Source organism: Phyllostomus hastatus, unplaced genomic scaffold, assembly GCF_019186645.2.
Source record: "Phyllostomus hastatus isolate PE091 unplaced genomic scaffold, TTU_PhHast_1.1 phas_contig_40, whole genome shotgun sequence".
Taxonomy (NCBI): domain Eukaryota; kingdom Metazoa; phylum Chordata; class Mammalia; order Chiroptera; family Phyllostomidae; genus Phyllostomus; species Phyllostomus hastatus.
Window position 1 is genome coordinate 57910780 of NW_025333872.1, and position 11217 is coordinate 57921996.

At 46.1% G+C, this 11217-nt stretch overlaps 1 long non-coding RNA gene across 2 annotated transcripts; it reads left to right on the top strand.

Moving 5' to 3' along the window:
• The first annotated feature begins 3071 nt into the window (after nucleotides 1-3071).
• On the top strand, nucleotides 3072-7454 carry LOC123822054. 2 transcript variants are annotated; one of them, XR_006786206.1, is made up of 3 exons: nucleotides 3072-3133; nucleotides 6114-6279; nucleotides 7383-7454. It is a non-coding gene; the product is annotated as an uncharacterized LOC123822054 (long non-coding RNA). The 2 variants fall into 2 exon arrangements; XR_006786205.1 differs by lacking the exon at nucleotides 3072-3133 and adding an exon at nucleotides 5811-5947.
• The last annotated feature ends 3763 nt before the right edge of the window (nucleotides 7455-11217 follow it).

An 11217-nucleotide genomic window follows, 5' to 3' on the forward strand; every position in this document is an offset into this window, starting at 1 on the left:
TCTAGGGTGACCTGACTTTATCAGGGGCTGGCAAGTGACAGGTGCTGCACTGGCACGAGCAACAAGCTGGCCTGTCCTGCCGACGGGTTTCCCTGTGTCTTGCGTGCGGCTGGCAGCTGCCCTGGTTAGATACAGTCCAGTGGAGACACAGGCCAGGCTTTCCCCACTGAGGCTCAGGGAGCCGTGGCAGGGGCTAGTGAGCCCTTTTCAATGTTTCCGAATGTAACAAAAAAGACACATTTGCCTAAAAACTTTGCAGGTAAGAAGAATGTCAAGCTCCTCCCTGATTTTAACTGGAAACATTGGTACTGAGTGAAATAAGGGGGAGAAGGAACTTGTTCTGGCTGAGCTCCCACCATGTGCTAACTCTGTGGGAGTTACTCTTTCTACAGTTGAGGAAATGGAGACTCAGAGAAGTTGCATAACTTGTCCAGGGTCTCCAAGCTTGTTGTAGCGGAATTTCAGTGTATACAGTTCGTCTTACTCCAGAGCCCTGTTACTTCCTTATACCATGTTTCTTCATCTTTTCCTGCAGCTCAGGGCTTGGGCTAGAGGCTGACATGGCTTTGAGTTAAAAGTGAGAAAAATGCTTAATGGATATAGAAAAGTCTTTCAAAATATGGGGCCCATGCAGAAGGAGGGAATAGAAAAGGATCTAATACTAAAAATGTGAGGTACCATCTTAAAACCCTTAGAGCCCTGACCAGGTGGCTCAGTTGGTTGCATCGTCCCATACAGTAAAAGTTTGTAGTTTTGATCCCAGGTCAGGGCACATGCCTAGATTGTGGGTTTGATCTCTGGTCAGGGTGGATACAGGAGGCAACTGATCAATGTTTCTCTCTCACATCGATGTTCCTCCCTTTCTCTCCCCCTCCCTTTCTCCCTCCCCCACTTCCTCTCTCTCTCAAATCAATAAAAACATATCCTTGGGTGAGGATTTAAAAAAAAAAAACCTGAGGTAAGGGGGGACAGGCAATGGCTATGTGGAGATGGGCAAAAGGAGGGACATGGGGACATTTGTAATAGTGTCAACAATAAAAATAAGTCTTTAAAAAACTATTTTTATATAGCATTACATTGTACCGCTCCCTGATAAACAGTTCTATAGATAGAGGGGACTTGGTCCCTCTGAAGGGCGGTGACCTGGACTGAGGAATTAGGAGAGTGAGGAAAAGGATACCCAGTGATGCTCCCAGTGGTAGTGCCTATAATTTGACTCTGGTCTCTCTGGAGAGTGTGCCATAGTCTATGATTCTGTACCCTAGAGTAGCAGTCACATGAACATCTGAGCAATACTAATATTTTTTAAATAGTCTCCAAGAATCCATAAAGTAATGGACCAAATATATGCACAAATCTGTGTCTGAGGCTGTAAAAGTGCCAGGAACTGTGGGCACATCAGCACTGGGTAGTTACAAAGTTCCACACAGACGTGCCAAGGTAAGAGAGCATGTCAGCATTCTGTGTTCTTTTATGTGATGATCAGTCAGGTGCAGCCACAAGAGGAAACCCAGGAGATACTCAGGGAGACAGAGTTTACTATACTCACAAGTCCTAGAGACAGAAGGTGTGCCGCTCCACGCGGGGTTCACGGGAAAGCATCGGCATTGGTGAGGAGCGAGGAGAGTGCTGAGGCCTGGGTAGGCAGGCAGGGCAAGGGGGACAGGTTAAGGCTGGGAGGTTCCGATAATTTCAGGGGGCTTTGGTCTGTAGGAGTGGTCTCTGGTTGCCTGCTAAATAGTCATGGTCTTGACTGCGGCTGTGTGGGCAGAGAGAGGAGGCGGGGCTCTGGGTGGCTAGTTTGCAGCTCGGGCTCAGTCCCTGGCTGAGTCCTGTGCTGGCTCTAGAAGGTCGCTAACCCGGAGCAGGCAGCCTCTCCCTAGCCAGAAAGATTCTTTTAAGATGTCAAAACATCATAATAAACAAAAATAAGTTTTAATATATAAACAATACAAAGATTGAACAAGAACGATGTTACCAAAGCTAGGCCCAGAGGCTGAGAGAGAGAAATAATTCCGGGGACTGGAGAGAGAGCAGCAGGAATGACGTGCAAGGAGCTGACCAGGGAGAGCTTGTGCAGGATGCTGCTCGGGATTTGGGCTGAAAAGGTTTCGTTTAAAGTATTCTGCCTTTTGTTTCCATTGTTTTCAGTCAATATACACAACCTATGAGTGCCATCAGAGAAATGTGTTGTGTAGAAAGTGCCTTGGGAGTTTAGAGTGTTAAAGAACAAAATTCACCCAAGTGAATTTGAGGGTCTCATTGGCTTTATTAAGCAATTCACGAATCGGGAAGCATCCCACCTAGCAACTACAGGGGCACACAGATGAGATGTAGAAAACTGGAAGGTGTTATAGACAGGAAGAAAGTGGGGCCAAGAAGTCAAGATGGATTCTTCCAGGCAAGGACACCTTCCCTTGAGGGACGGCCGAGGGTCTTAGCAGGCAGATTGTCTCATTGGCTCACCAGACAATTCCAGATTGATCGGTGAAAATTCAAGCTGAAACTGCAATTCGATTAGTTACTAAGTTTTAGCTGGGTGAGGTAGCTTGGCAAAAGTGACTCCATTTTGACCTACTGTTTCTTTCTTTCTCTTTCTTTCTTTCTGTTGGAAAGCCAGAAGCAGCTGGATAATGGACTCTGCCTCACAAGGCCCTACCAGGCTGAAGGTCAGGCCCATCTCCGATCTCAGACATTTCTGGCACAGTGCCCACACAGTGGGTGCTTGATGCACCCCTGACACCTGTGGGTTACGTGAGTCATGGGTCCCTTTGCAGGACCCATTGAGAATCTTAAGGAAACTAGAAAAATATGAGAAACGGGAGAAAATGTTTACTCTGTAATAAACGTCACTGTTTACTCGTCACTTTGACGAGTTCAAGTGACCAAAAGTAATCTCACAGGGTGATCTGATCCTAAATTCTTAACTAGACAGGTCATGGTGGGTAGTCACGTTGCAAGCCTGTAACTTCTTTAAAGCTTTTTTTATCCTCCCCTGAGGACATGCGTATTAATTTTAGAGTGAGAGGAAGGGAGGGAGACCAAGGGGGAGAGAAACGTCAATGTAAAGAGAAACATTGATCAATTGCCTCTCCAACGTGCACCTGGACTGGGGACCGAATCCATAATCCAGGTATGTGCCCTGACCTGGAATTGAACTCGTGACCTTGTGGTTTAGAGGATGATCCTCCAACCAACTGAGCCACACCAGCTGGAGCCCAGGCCTATAGCTTCTTTGGTAAAAGTTTTATCTTTGCCTTAAGCAAGCCCTGTCCATTGTTCTCATGCATCTAGGTTAACACATCTTTAAAAATGCCTGAGCAATTCTCTTTTCAGATCCCTCCGAGCCACAACCACCCTCAAGGGAGCACGTGATTTTATCACCCAAATGCAGTCATAGAGATTTCCCCACCTTGCTTCTCCTACCTCCTCTCCCGAATTTCTGTAATCTTCCTTACTTCCCTCCTTAATTCCAAATATATAAAAAGAACTGAAAAACTGCCATTCTCCAGAGTATTTGAGATCTTGTCAGCTTGGCTCAAGTAAACTAAAAGTTCTCGACAGGTTTGGATGTCCGCATATCCACTGAGCGACTCCAAGCTCCATCCTTGAGCTGCCAGGGTGAACCCATGATCACCCACTGTCTCAGTATGTAACGGTACTCACCTATCTTGAGTAACTCTCCTTCAAATGTGAAAAGGGTGGTATGATTTTTGCACTAGTACATGGTTTGATGTGCAGTGTAGAGCTCCTTTTATCTGTCTTTGAACTTAAGTTCATAAGCCCCTACTTCAGCGCATGGCAAAAACATTAAATTTACCAATTCTATGTCATTCAGCTACATTTAGAGTTTAAAAGTGGTCAGTTTGATGTTTAAATTAACTAATTCAAGATTATCCCCTTTTCTTTTATTATAATGACCTCTTACTCTGTTGGTGAGGAAGGGATTCTGCCCTAGGGGTGCGGGAATGGCACTAGGGTCCGGGGTGGGGAGCACAGGGCCCCAAACACTGTACAGATGAGATAACGGCAATGTATTAGTCACTTACACTCACAGCCCAGGGAGAGAAGACATTGTACACCATGCGGAGCCACAGAGGAATTGCATTTGGGAACAGAGTGAAATACCAGGGGCTGTGGGAGATACTCCGTGCATCAAAAGGATGTGGTGCCCCCTGATTCCCACAGGCAGATATGATTGGTTCGTTTGAATAATTCTGTGGCCTGACATAGGAAACATGCAAACCTATAGAGTATTTTTGTAAGAGTTTATTTGAGCCAAACTGATGACATATGCTGGGGAACAAGATCTCAAATGTTCTGGGAGAATGAGAGTTTGCAGTTTCTCTTCTGCATTTGAAATTAGGAAGGGAACCAAGGGATATTCTGTGAAGGTGGGAGATCAGATTACAGGCTAGATAATGAGATGAAGCGCTCTCTTGCATACTTTAGAAAGAGGGTCTGAAAGGGGGCATTTCAAAGGTGTGTTAGCCTCTCTGCACAAGAACAATGGAGAGGGCTGGCTTAAAAACCTTCACTAAAGAAGTTACAGGCCTGGGGCGTGATGACCGCCCCCCATGACCTTCCCAGTTAAGAATTTATGATTTATTACAGCACCCCTTTTTCATCCACCAGGAAGCTGAAACCAGCACCCAGGGGTATAAGCACAGACTGCACTTGGTCCATGGGGGGCAGACAGGGGAGGGGAACTTGTGGTTAGGCCATTCAAGGTCCTCCTGATCTTACCGATGTCAAGGCAGCACTTAATAGTGGACCTTAATTCTAGGCCTCACACTACCCCGGTCTTCTTCATTCCCCTCAAGGGTGATCCACGTTCCTGGGGGTGCTTATAAGTCATCCTGGCAGTCAGAGAAGAGTAGCCACTTCCCCTCTTCCTGTGACTGATTGGCTGGTCCAACCCCAGATCTCTTCAGCTGGCCTGCTGCCCAGCCCCCTGTACAGACACCCATTTGTGGAGGTTTAGGCACTGCCCCCACCCTGCTTTGATTGTAACCTCTGTGAGGTGGCCTCCTTTCCATCAGAGCTAACATCTCCCTTAGTTATTCCTAATCTCCTTTTTTATGTCTGACTCATGCCAGCCCGGGGCCACGTCCATGGAGGCCCCAGGCAAAAGGCTGCCCTTCTGTTCTGGGATGCCCTCCCCGGCACCCCAGCTTGTCCCGTGTCAGGGTCTTGGGCATCCACTAGATCTAAGCTCTACAAACAGTTTTTTCCTTGCATGCTAAACTCTTTTTTCCTTTTGGGCAAGAAAGTCATTGCAATTTTTCATGCATACTTCCTTCTCTACAGTTTACGGTAAAAATTTCATGCTCTAGTCTTCAGGATTTTTGGTTCATGATATGCAAAACCAAGTTTTGTTGAAAACAAAGGAAAAATCTTTCTCTTTCAAACCCCAGGTTCTTATTAAAATTTGATTTTAGATTATCAAGAATTGTTGTCTCAGCTCTTGGTCTTAAAATAACCACTTCAACAAGCAATTGATATCTTTGTTCTAGGAAAACGATTGAACTGTCCAATACTGTAGTCACATGTGGCTATTTAATATTAACTTTAAGTTAATATTGGTTTAGATGAAATAACATTTAAAAGTCAATTCCTCTGTTGCAATAGCCACATTTCAAGTGCTCAACAGCCACATGTGGCCAGTGGCTACCATTTTGTACAGTCAGATACAGAATGTTTCCACAGCGCAGAATGTTCTATCGGCCATTGGTAGTCTAGAGCAGGGGTCCCCAACCCCCAGGCTGTGGACCAGTACCACTCTGTAGCTTATTAGGAGTCAGGCCGTGAAGGAAGCCCTCAGCCTGAGCTCTACCTCCTGCCCACCCCACAACATTCGTCCATGGAAAAACCGGTCCCTGGTGCCAAAAAGGTTGGGGACAGCTGGCCTAGGGAATGTGTGCCTTTCCCTTGAGAGCCATGAATTGTAAGTGAAGAGCAATGTGTGAAGAAGGGGTGACAGATGCAGTCGCTGAGAAAGAAATCTGTTAATATCTTAAGATGCTGTCTTGCTACAGTAACTTTGAAGAAAGTTTTGAGCTTCAGAAGTGTAAGTAACCTCTTTTAATGAGATTCCCTTCACTCCTTGGTAGGAAAACATTCCTGACGGCTGGAAATGCTGCTGCCTACCAGCCTGTCACAGACGGCTTGGACCACCGGCTGCCACCTCTGGGCAGCTCTCTGGTGAAGATCATTTTTGCTGCACAGCTCCGCCTGCCCCCACCACTGGACCCACAGAGCCCCCGGGTGCATCGAGAGGTATTTTATACCGATAAAAGCTGTGCTGTTGCTGGGGGATTTTGCCGCTTTGTTTTCATTGGTTTCAGTATCACAGGAACTCTCCGAGCTCTCACGCCCTCCAGTCTTGCTTGGCTCCCCTTCACTCAGGTGGCAGATCATTCTGGCCTCAGGGTCAGCGGCTTCTCCCAAGAAGGGTTTTTGCCTCCAAACTGCTCAGCAGGCTAATTGGGGCAAAGCTTATCTGCTCACAGCTGGTAGCAAAACCAACATGTGCTCTTTTTCATTTAATAAACAATAATGATAGCAGTGACAACACATAAATTAGGTCAGCTGCTGAGTTCTGAACAGCCCTGTTTACAGCATGTGTTGTCGAACGTAATCCTGGCAACCACTATAGCTCTTGGGCACCAGCAGTGCACCCACCTGCCGCAACTACAGAACTCAGGGTTCAGGAAGTGCAGAGGTCAGGCTGCTGGGTAGTCGTGTCAGCACTAGCTCACAGACCATAGCAGTTATCTGTGGCAGCATAATAAATTACCTTAAAATTTGGCATATGAAAATAATAAACATTCATTATCTCATATAGTTACTGAGGCTCAGGAATTTGGGAGCAGCTTAATTGGGTAGTTCTGGCTCAGAATTTCTCATGAGGCTGCGTAAGTGTTGGCCGGTGCCCCAACGCTCTGCTGGAGGGGGATCTGCTTCCAAGCCCCCTCACACGCCTGTTGGTAGGAGACCCACCCCCAGGCTTATTCACGTGGGCTTCCCCGCGGGCTTCCTCACAAGTCCTTTGTGGCAAAGGACTTTCCCCAGAGTGAACGGTTCAGGAGAGAGTGAGAGAACCCAAGATGGAAGTTACAGTCTTTTTGTCATCTAATGCAGGCATGCCGTTCCATCTCTTTTGCCATATTCTATTCATTAGAGGCTAGTCATTAATGTCATCACACACTTGAGAGGAAAAGAATCAAGCTCCACCTCTAAATGCAAAGAATTTGTGGACATTTTCTCTAAAACCACCTCCCAGGCCTATTCCTTTTGACTCTAAAACCTTCATCCTAACATTTTTGTGTAGTAATGCCAACACCAACCCCATGTAAGTCCTGCACTTCTTCCTTCCATAGCTACAAGGCGATGACTGTTGAACCCAGCTTTAACCCTCTTTTGGACTCAGAAGACAAGGTTGGACCGTGACCAGTGGGTCAGTTCTTTCTGCCTTTGGGTGCTGCCTGGGATTAGGTGGATGCAGGGGTCCTGCCTCTCTGCCACCTGCATCAACTCCAAATCCAAGAATTCCCTGAAGCCAGTACCAGGTCTGGAAGCATTGAGTGGGATCAGACAGACAGGCCCACTATATCCAGGGCTGCGCATGGTGCACGAGGAGTAGGGGTGCCTCAGCGGTTGGACAATGATGTGGAGAAGACAGAGGCCCCCGTGTAACATTGTGGCATTGATTCTGAGCTGTTACTTAGAACTGAATCACAACAGTGATTGAAGATAAGTTTTTAAGATTCCTAATATTGAGAACATTTGAATAAGTTTTCTTTGTTGATTATAAATAGGTCACATTGGTATGGCACTGATCTGGAACTTTTCGAACATTGTGCTGACTAGTTACACAGAAGTCTTCAGTACCCTTCTGTGTTTAGCCACTTTCTGAAAAATCAAGTCAATGCAATAAGATTGTTACACTTTTCTCTACACCGTTAGGGACTATACATCTGTAACTATTTCTACATAAGTTATCCCACAGTATTTTGGGTGCAGACACAGTTATCCTGTTCGCATAAGGATATCTATTATGAACACAGTACAGCATTACCCTGTTTATTACTTGGTTCTTTTAGGCATTTGTACTGTTCCCTTGGAGGGCATTTCTGCAAGATGGAGGGCCATTTCCAGTCATGAGTAGCAGCCCAGCTACCCTGGAATATAACACCCAGGTAGGACTGGTCTTCCCACTTGTCACAGACGCACCCCAGTGCAGGCTGCAAAGGGAGTGTCCTTGGGTCTATAGGTCAGATCCTCCACACCCTGGCCAGTGGAGAACAATTTATGAGATAACCAGGTTGTTTTATAATGAGGCGTAAACCCAATGCCTGCAAGGTGAGTCATGTTTTCTTACATCAGAAGAGCGTCATAGTTTCAGCTGGTATCAGCCTTGGTTGTAAACTCAGCTGAAATTCCCATGGCCAGGAATGATCTGGAAGAGAGGGCATCCTTTCCCGGCCACTTTGGGCGCCTCTTGGAGAAACACCCAGGCTGGCAGCTCAGAGACGTGTGACCCCTGACCCATCTACAAATAGTGATAGAAAGAGAACTCTTTAAGCAGAGCTCATGAGAAGACTTTTTTTTCAATTGTGTATTTTCCCCCTGATTATTTAAGTAAATACGATTGTTTTCATTTTTAAAAATGTATAGAAAAATTAAGAACATGAAAATCAATCATAAATTTGATTGATTTCAAATAATATGGAGGTGGGAGTGACGGGATTGGGCAGGGCTGGCCACAGGTTGACGGTGCTTGGGGCTGGGTGGTGGGAACCATTCTGTTTGCCTTTGTATATGCGCAAAGCTCTCCAGAAGTTAAAAACAAATTTTTAAGTAAAATGGGAAGAATGGTTAAAAAAAGTAATCATAGCCTCCCACTAAGACACAATCACAATTCACATTTTGGTTTATTTTTTCCTGTATTTTCCCTATGCATTCATGTGTTATATCTGTTCTTTAAAAGGAGACTTGGCTTCACACTATACGTTCACCAGGGACAGACACTGTAAGGGCTGGGAAACTTGGGCTTCCACACAGACACCTATCGGCAGCAATTCTGCATGTATCTGGGAACCAGAGAGACACTTGTTTGGACACAGGGAAAACTGGCACATGCCCCTATTTAAAGAGCCTCCTTTCCAGAACTAAACTCACTGAGAGATGCATGTACTAGCATCTCCATTTCCTCTCCTTCCATCTACGCCTCAGAAACTGCATCTCTCTCCTTCCCCAGCTGATCACTCAGACCACCGTCATCAAGAACACAGTGGTCCTTGTCACTAAATCCTCTGGGTACCTTTCAGTCCCCTTCCAACCCAACCCCGTGGCAGCATTTGACACAGTGTGCCCTTGAAGCCTCTCCTCAGCCCCCAAAGCACCGCTCTCTCCTAGTTTTGCTCTGACGTTGCTGGCTGTGCCAGCTCAGACCCCTCTGCAGACTGTCCTCCCTGGGCCAGCCCCGGAAATGTTCTTGGGGTTTTGTCTCACTACTGGGCTCCCAGGGCTGCATTTTGACCTCCATGGCTCCAGCACCGGTGTCTTTGTGGGCCATCAAAACAATGCAAAGTTACAGCTTACAACTATGTTAATGTAAAGAAAAACCTATTAACATCATATATTAAAGTATTTTATTCAACCTAAATGTTTTTTCTAATTTTAAAGGAAATTAAAACATTTTATGGGCCCCAGGCATTACGCCTTCTGTGCCTAATCAATAAGTTGGTTCTGTATACTGTAAATACTGCTATTGGCTATGATTGAGATCTGTTCAGAATGCTTTATTGATTATCAATTTCTTTAATCCTCACAATAACGCCACGAGGTAGGTACTTCCATTATTCTCATTTTACAGATAATCCCAAGGCTTGGAGAGGTTAAGTGATGCTCCCAAAGTCACATGCCTCTTGAGGAGAGAAACCCAGACGCCAGCCTCAGAGCCTGGCCCTGCAGCTCCCTTGTGCTCGTCTCTTCACTGTGTGCTCCACGCCTCACGCTCTCCCCAGGCACACCTACCTACCTCTATGGCTTTGATGACTTTACCTGTGATGACTCCAAAATCTACGCGTCCAGTCCCAACTGCAATCATGTAAGGTTCGCATGCTCAGCTGCTTGATCCCTCTCGGAAACGGTGTGTCCCAAACTGAACTCATCTTACTGCCCTCACTCTTGCTCCTCCCTCCATATTTCCTGTTAGTGTACCACTACCAGCCCCATTGTCCAAGCCAAGAAAGTAGACCCCCATCTTTGACTTCTCTCTATCATCCGCTGTCGTCAGACACCAAGTTTTCCAATCCTATTGTTTTAATACCTCTCAGGTTTGTCTACTTCTCTCCATCCTCCCTCACTAGCCCACGTCCACCAGTCCAAAATCGTCACCAACTCCTAATACGGGGCTTTCATCATAACCTCCAACTGGGCTCCCTCTATCCACTCTTGCTCCTTCCACTCTGTTCACCAAGACAATATTTTTAAATGCAAACCTGAGTGTGTCACATCCCTCCTATAGTCAATCAATGACTTCCAAATGCGCTGAGAACAGAGTCCACGTGCCTTACCCAGACCCTCACAACCTGACTCCTGCCAGTGTTTCTACCCTCAGCTTCTCTCCTATCCACAGATGCACCGTGCTCTCTCTTCTTAGTTCCTTCCTGCAAGTTGGTCCCTCTGGAGGAAAACTTCCTCCTTCTCTCACCTTCTGCTTCATCATTTCATTAACTCCTACTTATCCTTCAGGTTTCAACGTCCAAACCACTCTTTCAGAAGCTTTTTCTGATCTTCCATCTTTACGTGAATGTCCCTCTCTGCCAATTAGGGCACCCCTGCCGTAAATAACAGGCTGTCTCACTAGCCTGGACTTCAATTAGAAAAGTGTGTTCATCTTTCTAAACAAGTTCAGAAGGAGGCCGGTCAGATGGGGGCAGCCACTCAGGTAGGTGCGGGCGCCCAGCTCTGCCATCCTGGGTGTGTCAGCAAAATGATGCCCTCATCCTTGTAAGATGAAAAGAAGACCAAAAAATCTTTCTCCTTAAGGGCTTTTTTAAAAATCAAAGATAAAAATCCTTTCTAGAAGCTTTCCAATAGATTTTCCTGTGTCTTACTAATGCTGAGTAACAAGTCCACTTCAGGCCTCTGAGTGGGAAAGGACATGGGTTAGATGTGCCATCTAAACACTACAACAGAACTAGATGC